We start from the raw sequence: 18,241 nt of genomic DNA, 5'->3' as shown, positions 1-18,241 counted from the left end.
GCAACCTGTATAATCATGGAAATATCAGCACCGCTATCTGTAGGAACATGGATATATCTACACAGCCATCTGGATGAACATGGATATATCTACACAGCCATCTGGATGAACATGGAAATATCTACACCGCTATCTGTATGAACATGGAAATATCTACACCGCTATCTGTGTAAACATGCATACATCTTCACTGCTATCTGTATGAACATGGAAATATCTACATCGCTATCTGTATGAACATGGAAATAGCTACACCGCTATCTGTATGAACATGGAAATATCTACACCAATATCTGTATGAACATGGATATATCTACACAGCCATCTGGATGAACATGGAAATATCTACACCGCTATCTGTGTAAACATGCATACGTCTTCACCGCTATCTGTATAAACATGGAAATATCTACACAGCCCTCTGGATGAACATGGAAATATCTACACCGCTATCTGTGTAAACATGCATACGTCTTCACCTCTATCTGTATAAACATGGAAATATCTACACAGCCCTCTGGATGAACATGGAAATATAAACACCGCTATCTGTGTAAACATGCATACATCTTCACCGCTATCTGTATAAACATGGAAATATCTACACCGCTATCTGCATGAAAATGGAAATATCTACACTGCTATCTGCATATAGATGAAAATATCTACACAGCTATCTCTTTACACATGGAAATAACTACACCGCTATCTGTATGAACACGGAAATATCTACACTGCCATCTGTATGGACATGGAAATATCTGCTCCGCCATCTGTATGAACATATAAATATCTACACCGCCATCTGTATTAAGATGGAGATATCTATACTGCTATCTGTATAAACATGGAAATATCTACACCGCTATCTGTATAAACATGGAAATATCTACACCGCTATCTGTATAAACATGGAAATATCTACACCACTACCTGTATAAACATGGAAATATCAGCACCGCTATCTGTATGAACATGGAAATATCTACACCGCTATCTGTATGAACATGGAAATATCTACACCGCTATCTCTATAAACATGGAAATATCTACACCGCCATCTGTATGAACATGGAAATATCCGCACCGCCATCTGTATGAACATATAAATATCTACACCGCCATCTGTATTAAGAAGGAGATATCTACACCGCTATCTGTATAAACATGGAAATATCTACACCGCTATCTGTATAAACATGGAAATGTATACACCGCTATCTGTATAAACATGGAAATATCTACACCGCTACCTGTATAAACATGGAAATATCAGCACCGCTATCTGTATGAACATGGAAAGATCTACACCGCTATCTCTATGAACATGGATATATCTACACAGCCCTCTGGATGAACATGGAAATATCCACAACGCTATCTGTGTAAACATGCATACATCTTCACCGCTATCTGTATAAACATGGAAATATCTACACCGCTATCTGTATGAACATGGAAATATCTACACCGCTATCTGTTTGAAGATGGAAATATATACACAGCTATCTGCATGAAAATGGAAATATCTACACAGCTATCTGCATACAGATGGAAATATCTACACAGCTATCTCTTTACACATGGAAATAACTACACCGCTATCTGAATGAACATGGAAATATCTACACCGCCATCTGTCTGAACATGGAAATATCTACACCGCTATCTGTATGAACATGGAAATAGCTACACCGTTATCTGTATGAAAATGGAAATAGCTACACCGCTATCTGTATGAACATGGAAATATCTAAACCGCTATTTGTATGAACATGGATATATCTACACAGCCATCTGTCTGAACATGGAAATATCTACACCGCTATCTGTATGAACATGGAAATATCTACACCGGTATCTGTATGAACATGGATATATCTACACAGCCATCTGGATGAACATGGAAATATCTACACCGCTATCTGTGTAAACATGCATACATCTTCACCACTATCTGTATAAACATGGAAATATCTGCACCGCTATCGGTATGAACATGGAAATATCTACACCGCTATCTGTATGAACATGGAAATACCTACACCGCTATCTGTTTGGACATGGAAATATCTACACCGCTATCTGCATGAAATTGGAAATATATACACTGCTATCTGCATATACATTTAAATATCTACACAGCTATCTCTTTACACATGGAAAAAACTACACCACTATCTGTATGAAAATGGAAATAACTACACCGCCATCTGTATGAACATGGAAGTATCTGCACCGCCATCTGTACGAACGTATAAATATCTACACCGCCATCTGTATTAAGATTGAGATATCTACACTGCTATCTGTATAAACATGGAAATGTCAACACCGCCATCTGTATGAACATATAAATACACCGCCATCTGTATTAAGAAGGAAATATCTAAACCGCTATCTGTATAAACATGGAAATAACTACACAGCTACCTGTATAAACATGGAAATATCAGCACCACTATCTGTATGAACCTGGAAATATCTACACCGCTATCTGTATGAACATGGAAATATCTACACCGCTATCTGTATGAACATGGAAATATCTACAAAGCTATTTGAATGAACATGGAAATATCTACACCGCTATCTGTTTGAACATGTAAATATCTACACCGCTATCTGCATGAAAATGGAAATATCTACAAAGCTATCTGCATATACATGGAAATATCTACACAGCTATCTCTTTACACATGGAAATAACTACACCGCTATATCTATAAACATGGAAATATCTACACCACCATCTGCATGAACATGGAAATATCTGCACTGCCATCTGTATGAACATATAAATATCTACACCGCCATCTGTATTAAGAAGGAAATATCTAAACCGCTATCTGTATAAACAAGGAAATATCTACACCGCTGCCTGTATAAACATGGAAATAACAGCACCGCTCTCTGTATGAAAATGGAAATATCTACACCGCTATCTGTATGAACATGCAAATATCTACACTGCTATCTGTATGAACATGGAAATAGCTACACCGTTATCTCTATGAAAATGGAAATAGCTACACCGCTATCTGTATGAACATGGAAATATCTACACCGCTATTTGTATGAACATGGATATACCTACACAGACATCTGTATGAACATGGAAATATCTACACCGCTATCTGTATGAACTTGGAAATATCTACACCGCTATCTGTATGAACATGGATATATCTACACAGCCATCTGGATGAACATGGAAATATCTACACCGCTATCTGTGTAAACATGCTTACATCTTCACCACTATCTGTATAAACATGGAAATATCTGCACCGCTATCGGTATGAACATGGAAATATCTACACCGCTATCTGTATGAACATGGAAATACCTACACCGCTATCTGTTTGGACATGGAAATATCTACACCGCTATCTGCATGAAATTGGAAATATCTACACTGCTATCTGCATATACATTTAAATATCTACACAGCTATCTCTTTACACATGGAAATAACTACACCACTATCTGTATATACATGGAAATAACTACACCGCCATCTGTATGAACATGGAAGTATCTGCACCGCCATCTGTATGAACATATAAATATCTACACCGCCATCTGTATTAAGATGGAGATATCTACACTGCTATCTGTATAAACATGGAAATATATACACCGCCATCTGTATGAACATATAAATACACCACCATCTGTATTAAGACGGAAATATCTAAACCTCTGTCTGTATAAACATGGAAATATCTACACCGCTGCCTGTATAAACATGGAAATATCAGCACCGCTATCTGTATGAACATGGAAATATCTACACCGCTATCTGTAGGAACACGGAAATAGCTACACCGCTCCCTGTATAAAAATGGAAATATCAGCACCGCTATCTCTATGAACATGGAAATATCTACACCACTATCTGTATGAACATGGATATATTTACACAGCCATCTGGATGAACATGGAAATATCTACGCCACTGTCTGTATGAACATGGAAATATCTACACCGCTATCTGTGTAAACATGCATACATCTTCACCGCTATCAGTATTAACATGGAAATATCTACACCGCTATCTGTATGAACATGGAAATAGCTACACCGCTATCTTTATGAACATGGAATTATCTACACCGCTCTCTGTATGAACATGGATATATCTACACAGCCATCTGGATGAACATGGAAATATCTACACAGCTATCTGTGTAAACATGCATACATCTTCACCGCTATATGTATAAACATGGAAATATCTACACCGCTATCTGTATGAACATGGAAATATCTACACCGCTATCTGTATGAACATGGAAATATCTACACCGCTATCTGTTTGAACATGGAAATATCTACAGCGCTATCTGCATGAACATGGAAATATCTACACTGCTATCAGCATATACATGGAAATATCTACACAGCTATCTCTTTACACATGGAAATAACTACACCGCTATCTGTATGAACATGGAAATATCCACACCGCCATCATTATGAACATGGAAATATCTGCACCGCCATCTATATGAACATATAAATATCTACACCGCCATCTGTATTAAGATGGAGATATCTACACCGCTAGCTGTATAAACATGGAAATATCTACACCGCTATCTGTTTGAACATGGAAATATCTACACCGCTATCTGTATAAACATGGAAATATCTACACCGCTACCTGTATAAACATGGAAATATCAGCACAGCTTTCTGTATAAACATGGAAATATCTACACCGATATCTGTATGAACATGGAAATATCTACACCGCTTTCTGTATGAACATGGAAATATCTACACCGCTATCAGTATGAACAAGGAAATATCTACACCGCTATCTGTATGAACATGGATATATCTACACAGCCCTCTGGATGAACATGGAAATATCCACACCGCTATCTGTGTAAACATGCATACATCTTCACCGCTATCTGTATAAACATGGAAATATCTACAGCGCTATCTGTATGAACATGGAAATATCTTCACCGCTATCTGTTTGAGGATGGAAATATATACACCGCTATCTGCATGAAAATGGAAATATCTACACAGCTATCTGCATATACATGGAAATATCTACACAGCTATCTCTTTACACATGGAAATAACTACACCGCTATCTGTATGAACATGGAAATATCTACACCGCCATCTGTCTGAACATGGAAATATCTACACCGTTATCTGTATGAACATGGAAATAGCTGCACCGTTATCTGTATGAAAATGGAAATAGCTACACCGCTATCTGTATGAACATGGAAATATCTACACAGCTATTTGTATGAACATGGAAATATCTACACCGCTATCTGTGTAAACATGCATACATCTTCACCACTATCTGTATAAACATGGAAATATCTGCACCGCTATCGGTAAGAACATGGAAATATCTACACCGCTATCTGTATGAACATGGAAATACCTACACGGCTATCTGTTTGGACATGGAAATATCTACACCGCTCTCTGCATGAAATTGGAAATATCTACACTGCTATCTGCATATACATTTAAATATCTACACAGCTATCTCTTTACACATGGAAAAAACTACAGCACTATCTGTATGAACATGGAAATAACTACACCGCCATCTGTATGTACATAGAAGTATCTGCACCGCCATCTGTATGAACATATAAATATCTACACCGCCATCTGTATTAAGATGGAGATATCTACACTGCTATCTGTATAAACATGGAAATATCTACACCGCCATCTGTATGAACATATAAATACACCACCATCTGTATTAAGAAGGAAATATCTAAACCGCTATCTGTATAAACATGGAAATATCTACACCGCTGCCTGTATAAACATGGAAATATCAGCACTGCTATCTGTAAGAACATGGAAATAGCTACACCGCTGCCTGTATAAACATGGAAATATCAGCACCGCTATCTGTATGAACATGGAAATATCTACACCCCTATCTGTATGAACATGGATATATCTACACAGCCATCTGGATGAACATGGAAATATCTACACCACTATCTGTATGAACATGGAAATATCTACACCGCTATCTGTGTAAACATGCATACATCTTCACCGCTATCAGTATAATCATGGAAATATCTACACCGCTATCTGTATGAACATGGAAATATCTACACCGCTATCTGTATGAACATGGGAATATCTACACGGCTATCTGTGTAAACATGCATACATCTTCACCGCTATCAGTATAAACATGGAAATAGCTACACCGACATCTGTATGAACATGGAAATATCTACACCGCTATCTGTATGAACATGGGAATATCTACACCGCTATCTGTATGAACATGGATATATCCACAGCCCTCTGGATGAACATGGAAATATCCACACCGCCATCTGTATGAACATGGAAATATCTGCACCGCCATCTGTAAGAAAAAAAAATATCTACACCGCCATCTGTATTAAGATGGAGATATCTACACTGCTATCTGTATAAACATGGAAATATCTAAACCGCCATCTGTCTGAACATATAAATATCTACACCGCCATCTGTATTAAGATGGAGATATCTAAACCGCTAGCTGTATAAACATGGAAATATCTACACCGCTGCCCGTATAAACAAGGAAATATCAGCACCGCTATCTGTATGAACTTGGAAATATCTACACCGCTATGTGTGTAAACATGCATAGATCTTCACCGCTATCTGTATAAACATGGAAATATCTACACCGCTATCTGTATGAACATGGAAATATCTACACCGCTATCTGTATGAACATGGAAATATCTACACCGCTATCAGTATGAACAAGGAAATATCTACACCGCTATCTGTATGAACATGGATATATCTACACAGCCCTCTGGATGAACATGGAAATATCCACACCGCTATCTGTGTAAACATGCATACATCTTCACCGCTATCTGTATAAACATGGAAATATCTACACCGCTATCTGTATGAACATGGAAATATCTACACCGCAATCTGTTTGAAGATGGAAATATATACACCGCTATCTGCATGAAAACGGAAATATCTACACAGCTATCTGCATATACATGGAAATATCTACACAGCTGTCTCTTTACACATGGAAATAACTGCACCGCTATCTGTATGAACATGGAAATATCTACACCGCCATCTGTCTGAACATGGAAATATCTACACCGCTATCTGTATGAACATGGAAATATCTACACCGCTATCTGTATGAACATGGATATATCTACACAGCCATCTGGATGAACATGGAAATATCTACACCGCTATCTGTGTAAACATGCATACATCTTCACCACTATCTGCATAAACATGGAAATATCTGCACCGCTATCGGTATGAACATGGAAATATCTACACCGCTATCTGTATGAACATGGAAATACCTACACCGCTATCTGTTTGGACATGGAAATATCTACACCGCTATCTGCATGTAATTGGAAATATCTACACTGCTATCTGCATATACATTTAAATATCTACACAGCTATCTCTTTACACATGGAAATAACTACACCACTCTCTGTATGAACATGGAAATAACTACAACGCCATCTGTATGAACATGGAAATATCTGCACCGCCATCTGTATGAACATATAAATATCTACACCGCCATCTGTATTAAGATGGAGATATCTACACTGCTATCTGTATAAACATGGAAATATCTACACCGCCATCTGTATGAACATATAAATACGCCGCCATCTGTATTAAGAAGAAATATCTAAACCGCTATCTGTATAAACATGGAAATATCTACACCGCTACCTGTATAAACATGGAAATATCAGCACCGCTATCTGTATGAACATGGAAATATCTACACCGCTATCTGTAGGAACATGGAAATAGCTACACCGCTGCCTGTATAAACATGGAAATATCAGCACCGCTATCTGTATGAACATGGAAATATCTACACCGCTATCTGTATAAACATGGAAATATCTACACCACTACCTGTATAAACATGGAAATATCAGCACCGCTATCTGTATGAAAATGGAAATATCTACACCGCCATCTGTATGAACATGGAAATATCTACACCGCTATCTCTATGAACATGGAAATATCTAAACCGCTATCTGTATGAACATGGAAATATCTACACCGCTATCTGTTTGAACATGGAAATATCTACACCGCTGTCTGCATGAAAATGGAAATATCTACACAGCTATCTGCATATAAATGGAAATATCTACACAGCTATCTCTTAACACATGGAAATAACTACACCGCTATCTCTATAAACATGGAAATATCTACACCGCCATCTGTATGAACATGGAAATATCTGCACCGCCATCTGTATGAACATATAAATATCTACACCGCCATCTGTATTAAGAAAGAAATATCTAAACCGCTATCTGTATGACCATTGAAATATCTACACCGCTATCTGTATGAACATGGAAATATCTACACCGCTATCTGTGTAAACATGCATACATCTTCACCGCTATCTGTATAAACATGGAAATGTCTACAAGGCTATCTGTATGAACATGGAAATATCTACACCGCTATCTGTACGAACATGGAAATATCTAAACCGCTATCTGCATGAAAATAGAAATATCTACACAGCTATCTGCATATATATGGAAATATCTACACAGCTATCTCTTTACACATGGAAATAACTACACCGCTATCTGTATGAACATGGAAATATCTGCACCGCCATCTGTATGAACACATAAATATCTACACCGCCATCTGTATTAAGATGGAGATACCTACACCGCTATCTGTATAAACATGGAAATATCTACACCGCTATCTGTATAAACATGGAAATATCTACACCGCTATCTGTATAAACATGGAAATATCAGCACCTCTATCTGTATGAACTTGGAAATATCAGCCCCTCTATCTGTATGAACATGGAAGTATCTACACCGCTATCTGTATGAACATGGAAATATCTACACCGCTATCTGTATGAACACGGAAATATCTACACCGCTATCTGTTTGAACATGGAAATATCTACACCGCTTTCTGCATGAAAATGGAAATATATACACAGCTATCTGCATATACATGGAAATATCTACACAGCTATCTCTTTACACATGGAAATAACTACACCGCTATCTGAATGAACATGGAAATATCTTCACCGTCATCTTTATGAACATGGATATATCTACACAGCCATCTGGATGAACATGGAAATATCTACACCGCTATCTGTATGAACATGGAAATATCTACACCGATATCTGTGTAAACATGAATACATCTTCACCGCTATCTGTATAAACATGGAAATATCTACACTGCTATCTGTATGAACATGGAAATATCTACACCGCTATCTGTTTGAACATGGAAATATCTACACCGCTATCTGCATGAAAATGGAAATATCTACACAGCGATCTGCATATACATGGAAATATCTACAAAGCTATCTCTTTACACATGGAAACAAGTACAGCGCTATTTCTATAAACATGGAAATAGCTACACCGCCATCTGTATGAACATGGAAATATCTACACCGCTATCTGTATGAACATGGGAATATCTACACCGCTATCTGTATGAACATGGATATATCTACACAGCCCTCTGGATGAACATGGAAGTATCCACACCGCTATCTGTGTAAACATGCATACATCTTCACCGCTATCTGTAGAAACATGGAAATATCTACACCGCTATCTGTATGAACATGGAAATATCTACACCGCTATCTGTATGAACATGGAAATATACACACAGCTATCTGTATGAACATGGAAATATCTACACCGCTATCTGTTTGAACATGGAAATATCTACACCGCCATCTGTATTAAAATGGAGATATCTACACTGCTATCTGCATATACATTTAAATATCTACACAGCTATCTCTTTACACATGGAAATAACAACACTGCTATCTGTATGAACATGGAAATATCTACACCGCCATCTGTATGAACACGGAAATATCTGCACCGCCATCTGTAAGAACATATAAATATCTACACCGCCATCTGTATTAAGATGGAGATATCTACACTGCTATCTGTATAAACATGGAAATATCTAAACCGCCATCTGTATGAACATATAAATATCTACACCGCCATCTGTATTAAGAAGGAAATATCAAAACCGCTATCTGTATAAACATGGAAATATCTACACCGCTGCCTGTATAATCAAGGAAATATCAGCACCGCTATCTGTATGAACATGGAAATATCTACACCGCTATCTGTATGAACATGGAAATATCTACACCGCTATCTGTATGAACATGGAAATAGCTACACCGCTATCTGTATGAACATGGATATATCTACACAGCCATCTGGATGAACATGGAAATATCTACACCGCTATGTGTGTAAACATGCATAGATCTTCACCGCTATCTGTATAAACATGGAAATATCTACACCGCTATCTGTATGAACATGGAAATATCTACACCGCTATCTGTATGAACATGGAAATATCTGCACCGCCATCTGTATGAACATATAAATATCTACACCGCCATCTGTATTAAGTTGGAGATATCTACACCGCTATCTGTTTAAACATGGAAATATCTACACTGCTATCTGTATAAACATGGAAATATCTACACCGCTATCTGCATGAAATTGGAAATATCTACACTGCTATCTGCATATACATTTAAATATCTACACAGCTATCTCTTTACACATGGAAATAACTACACCACTATCTGTATAAACATGGAAATAACTACACCGCCATCTGTATGAACATGGAAGTATCTGCACCGCCATCTGTATGAACATATAAATATCTACACCGCCATCTGTATTAAGATGGAGATATCTACACTGCTATCTGTATAAACATTGAAATATATACATCGCCATCTGTATGAACATATAAATACACCACCATCTGTATTAAGAAGGAAATATCTAAACCGCTATCTGTATAAACATGGAAATATCTACACCGCTGCCTGTATAAACATGGAAATATCAGCACCGCTATCTGTATGAACATGGAAATATCTACACCGCTATCTGTAGGAACATGGAAATAGCTACACCGCTGCCTGTATAAACATGGAAATATCAGCACCGCTATCTCTATGAACATGGAAATATCTACACCACTATCAGTATGAACATGGATATATTTACACAGCCATCTGGATGAACATGGAAATATCTACACCACTATCTGTATGAACATGGAAATATCTACACCGCTATCTGTGTAAACATGCATACATCTTCACCGCTATCAGTATAAACATGGAAATATCTACACCGCTATCTGTATGAACATGGAAATAGCTACACCGCTATCTTTATGAACATGGAAATATCTACACCGCTCTCTGTATGAACATGGATATATCTACACAGCCATCTGGATGAACATGGAAATATCTACACCGCTATCTGTGTAAACATGCATACATCTTCACCGCTATCTGTATAAACATGGAAATATCTACACCGCTATATGTATGAACATGGAAATATCTACATCGCTATCTGTATGAACATGGAAATATCTACACCGCTATCTGTTTGAACATGGAAATATCTACACCGCTATCTGCATGAAAATGGAAATATCTACACTGCTATCAGCATATACATGGAAATATCTACACAGCTATCTCTTTACACATGGAAATAACTACACCGCTATCTGTATGAACATGGAAATATCCACACCGCCATCTGTATGAACATATAAATATCTACACCGCCATCTGTATTAATATGGAGATATCTACACCGCTAGCTGTAAAAACATGGAAATATCTACACCGCTATCTGTATAAACATGGAAATATCTACACCGCTATCTGTATAAACATGGAAATATCTACACCGCTACCTGTATAAACATGGAAATATCAGCACCGCTTTCTGTATGAACATGGAAATATCTACACCGACATCTGTATGAACATGGAAATATCTACACCGCTATCTGTATGAACATGGAAATATCTACACCGCTATCAGTATGAACAAGGAAATATCTACACCGCTATCTGTATGAACATGGATATATCTACAGAGTCCTCTGGAAGAACATGGAAATATCCACACCGCTATCTGTGTAAACATGCATACATCTTCACCGCTGTCTGTATAAACATGGAAATATCTACACCGCTATCTGTATGAACATGGAAATATCTTCACCGCTATCTGTTTGAAGATGGAAATATATACACCGATATCTGCATGAAAACGGAAATATCTACACAGCTATCTGCATATACATGGAAATATCTACACAGATATCTCTTTACACATGGAAATAACTACACCGCTATCTGTATGAACATGGAAATATCTACACCGCCATCTGTCTGAACATGGAAAAATCTACACCGCTATCTGTATGAACATGGAAATAGCTACACCGCTATCTGTATGAACATGGAAATATCTACACCGCTATTTGTATGAACATGGATATATCTACACAGCCATCTGTCTGAACATGGAAATATCTACACCGCTATCTGTATGAACATGGAAATATCTACACCGATATCTGTATGAACATGGAAATACCTACACTGCTATCTGTTTGAACATGGAAATATCTACACTGCTATCTGCATGAAATTGGAAATATCTACAATGCTATCTGCATATACATTTAAATATCTAGACAGCTATCTCTTTACACATGGAAAAAACTACCCCACTATCTGTATGAACATGGAAATAACTACACCGCCATCTGTATGAACATGGAAGTATCTGCACCGCCATCTGTATGAACTTATAAATATCTACACCACCATCTGTATTAAGATGGAGATATCTACACTGCTATCTGTATAAACATGGAAATATCTACACCGCTGCCTGTATAAACATGGAAATATCTACACCGCTATCTGTGTAAACATGCATACATCTTCACCGCTATCTGTATAAACATGGAAATATCTACACCGCTATCTGTATGAACATGGAAATATCTACACCGCTATCTGTATGAACATGGAAATATCTACACCGCTATCTGTTTGAACATGGAAATATCTACACCGCTATCTGCATGAAAATGGAAATATCTACACTGCTATCTGCATATACATGGAAATATCTACACAGCTATCTCTTTACACATGGAAATAGCTACACCGCTATCTGAACATGGAAATATCCACACCGCCATCTGTATGAACATGGAAATATCTGCGCTGCCATCTGTATAAACATATAAATATCTACACCGCCATCTGTATTAAGATGGAGATATCTACACCGCTATCTGCATAAACATGGAAATATCTACACCGCTATCTGTATAAACATGGAAATATCTACACCGCTATCTGTATAAACATGGAAATATCTACACCGCTACCTGTATAAACATGGAAATATCAGCAGCGCTTTCTGTATGAACATGGAAATATCTACACCGCTATCTGTATGAACATGGAAATATCTACACCGCTATCTGTATGAACATGGAAATATCTACACCGCTATCAGTATGAACAAGGAAATATCTACACCGCTATCTGTATGAACATGGATATATCTACACAGCCCTCTGGATGAACATGGAAATATCCACACCGCTATCTGTGTAAACATGCATACATCTTCACCGCTATCTGTATAAACATGGCAATATCTACACCGCTATCTGTATGAACATGGAAATATCTACACCGCTATCTGTTTGAAGATGGAAATATATACACCGCTATCTGCATGAAAACCGAAATATCTACACAGCTATCTGCATATACATGGAAATATCTACACAGCTATCTCTTTACACATGGAAATAACTACACCGCTATCTGTATGAACATGGAAATATCTACACCGCCATCTGTCTGAACATGGAAATATCTACACCGCTATCTGTATGAACATGGAAATATCTACACCGCTATCTGCATGAACATGGATATATGTACACAGCCATCTGGATGAACATGGAAATATCTACACCGCTATCTGTGTAAACATGCATATATCTTCACCACTATCTGTATAAACATGGAAATATCTGCACCGCTATCGGTATGAACATGGAAATATCTACACCGCTATCTGTATGAACATGGAAATACCTACACCGCTATCTGTTTGGACATGGAAATATCTACACAGCTATCTGCATGAAATTGGAAATATCTACACGGCTATCGGCATATACATTTAAATATCTACACAGCTATCTCTTTACACATGGGAATAACTACACCAATATCTGTATGAACATGGAAATAACTACACCGCCATCTCTATGAACATGGAAATATCTGCACCGCCATCTGTATGAACATATAAATATCTACACCGCCATCTGTATTAAGATGGAGATATCTACACTGCTATCTGTATAAACATGGAAATATCTACACCGCCATCTGTATGACCATATAAATACGCCGCCATCTGTATTAAGAAGGAAATATCTAAACCGCTCTCTGTATAAACATGGAAATATCTACACCGCTGCCTGTATAAACATGGAAATATCAGCACCGCTATCTGTATGAACATGGAAATATCTACACCGCTATCTGTAGGAACATGGAAATAGCTACACCGCTGCCTGTATAAACATGGAAATATCAGCAACCCTATCTCTGTGAACATGGGAATATCTACACCACTATCTGTATGAACATGGATATATCTACACAGCCATCTGGATGAACTTGGAAATATCTACACCACTATCTGTATGAACATGGAAATATCTACACCGCTATCTGTGTAAACATGCATACATCTTCACCGCTATCAGTATAAACATGGAAATATCTACACCGCTATCTGTATGAACATGGAAATATCTACACCGCTATCTGTATGAACATGGATATATCTACACAGCCCTCTGGATGAACATGGAAATATCTACACCGCTATCTGTGTAAACATGCATACAACTTCACCGCAATCTGTATAAACATGGAAATATCTACACCGCTATCTGTATGAATATAGAAATATCTACACCGCTATCTGTATGAACATGGAAATATCTACACCGCTATCTGTTTGAACATGGAAATATCTACACCGCTATCTGCATGAAAATGGAAATATCTACACTGCTATCTGCATATACATGGAAATATCTACACAGCTATCTCTTTACACATGGAAATAACTACACCGCTATCTGTAAGAACATGGAAATATCCACACCGCCATCTGTATGAACATGGAAATATCTGCACCGCCATCTGTATGAACATATAAATATCTACACAGCCATCTGTATTAAGATGGAGATATCTGCACCGCTATCTGTATAAACATGGAAATATCTACACCGCTATCTGTATAAACATGGAAATATCTACACCGCTATCTGTATAAACATGGAAATATCTACACTGCTACCTGTATAAACATGGAAATATCAGCACCGCTATCTGCATGAACATGGAAATATCTACACCGCTATCTGTATGAACATGGAAATATCTACACCGCTATCTGTATGACCATGGAAATATCTACACCGCTATCAGTATGAACAAGGAAATATCTACACCGCTATCTGTATGAACATGGATATATCTACACAGCCCTCTGGATGAACATGGAAATATCCACACCGCTATCTGTGTAAACATGCATACATCTTCACCGCTATCTGTATAAACATGGAAATATCTACACCGCTATCTGTATGAACATGGAAATAACTACACCGCTATCTGTTTGAAGATGGAAATATATACACCGCTATCTGCATGAAAACGGAAATATCTACACAGCTATCTGCATATACATGGAAATATCTACACAGCTATCTCTTTACACATGGAAATAACTACACCGCTATCTGTATGAACATGAAAATATCTACACCGCCATCTGTCTGAACATGGAAATATCTACACCGCTATCTGTATGAACATGGAAATATCTACACCGCTATCTGTATGAACATGGATATATCTACACAGCCATCTGGATGAATATGGAAATATCTACACCGCTATCTGTGTAAACATGCATACATCTTCACCACGATCTGTATAAACATGGAAATATCTGCACCGCTATCGGTATGAACATGGAAATATCTACACCGCTATCTGTATGAACATGGAAATACCTACACCGCTATCTGTTTGGACATGGAAATATCTTCACCGCTATCTGCATGTAATTGGAAATATCTACACTGCTATCTGCATATACATTTAAATATCTACACAGCTATCTCTTTACACATGGAAATAACTACACCAATCTCTGTATGAAAATGGAAATAACTACACCGCCATCTGTATGAACTTGGAAATATCTGCACCGCCATCTGTATGAACATATAAATATCTACACCGCCTTCTGTATGAACATATAAATACGCCGCCATCTGTATTAAGAAGAAATATCTAAACCGCTATCTGTATAAACATGGAAATATCTACACCGCTGCCTGTATAAACATGGAAATATCAGCACCGCTATCTGTATGAACATGGAAATATCTACACCGCTATCTGTAGGAACATGGAAATAGCTACACCGCTGCCTTTATAAACATGGAAATATCAGCACCGCTATCTGTATGAACATGGAAATATCTACACCGCTATCTGCATGAAAATGAAAATATCTACACTGCTATCTGCATATACATTTAAATATCTACACAGCTATCTCTTTGCACATGGAAATAACTACACTGCTATCTGCATGAACATGGAAATATCTACACCGCCATCTGTATGAACATGGAAATATCTGCACCGCCATCTGTTTGAACATATAAATAACTACACCGCAATCTATATTAAGATAGAGATATCTCCACTGCTATCTGTATAAACATGGAAATATCCACACCGCTGTCTGTATAAACATGGAAATATCTACACCGCTATCTGTATAAACATGGAAATATCTACACCACTACCTGTATAAACATGGAAATATCAGCACCGCTATCTGTATGAAAATGGAAATATCTACACCGCCATCTGTATGAACATGGAAATATCTACACCGCTATCTCTATGAACATGGAAATATCTAAACCGCTATCTGTATGAACATGGAAATATCTACACCGCCATCTGTATGAACATGGAAATATCTACACCGCTATCTCTATGAACATGGAAATATCTAAACCGCTATCTGTTTGAACATGGAAATATCTACACCGCTGTCTGCATGAAAATGGAAATATCTACATAGCTATCTGCATATACATGGAAATATCTACACAGCTATCTCTTAACACATGGAAATAACTACATCGCTATCTCTATAAACATGGAAATATCTACACCGCTATCTGTATGAACATGGAAATATCTGCACCGCCATCTCTATGAACATATAAATATCTACACCGCCATCTGTATTAAGAAAGAAATATCTAAACCGCTATCTGTATGAACATTAAAATATCTACACCGCTATCTGTATGAACATGGAAATATCTACACCGCTATCTGTGTAAACATGCATACATCTTCACCGCTATCAGTATAAACATGGAAATATCTACACCGCTATCTGTATGAACATGGAAATATCTACACCGCTATCTGTATGAACATGGATATATCTACACAGCCCTCTGGATGAACATGGAAATATCTACACCGCTATCTGTGTAAACATGCATACAACTTCACCGCAATCTGTATAAACATGGAAATATCTACACCGCTATCTGTATGAATATAGAAATATCTACACCGCTATCTGTATGAACATGGAAATATCTACACCGCTATCTGTTTGAACATGGAAATATCTACACCGCTATCTGCATGAAAATGGAAATAACTACACTGCTATCTGCATATACATGGAAATATCTACACAGCTATCTCTTTACACATGGAAATAACTACACCGCTATCTGTAAGAACATGGAAATATCCACACCGCCATCTGTATGAACATGGAAATATCTGCACCGCCATCTGTATGAACATATAAATATCTACACAGCCATCTGTATTAAGATGGAGATATCTGCACCGCTATCTGTATAAACATGGAAATATCTACACCGCTATCTGTATAAACATGGAAATATCTACACCGCTATCTGTATAAACATGGAAATATCTACACTGCTACCTGTATAAACATGGAAATATCAGCACCGCTATCTGTATGAACATGGAAATATCTACACCGCTATCTGTATGAACATGGAAATATCTACACCGCTATCTGTATGACCATGGAAATATCTACACCGCTATCAGTATGAACAAGGAAATATCTACACCGCTATC

Source organism: Gorilla gorilla, chromosome 18 (genome assembly GCF_029281585.2).
Source record: "Gorilla gorilla gorilla isolate KB3781 chromosome 18, NHGRI_mGorGor1-v2.1_pri, whole genome shotgun sequence".
Classification (NCBI taxonomy): Eukaryota; Metazoa; Chordata; class Mammalia; order Primates; family Hominidae; genus Gorilla; species Gorilla gorilla.
The sequence above is the reverse complement of the archived record's forward strand: the minus strand, read 5'-3'. Positions refer to the sequence as shown.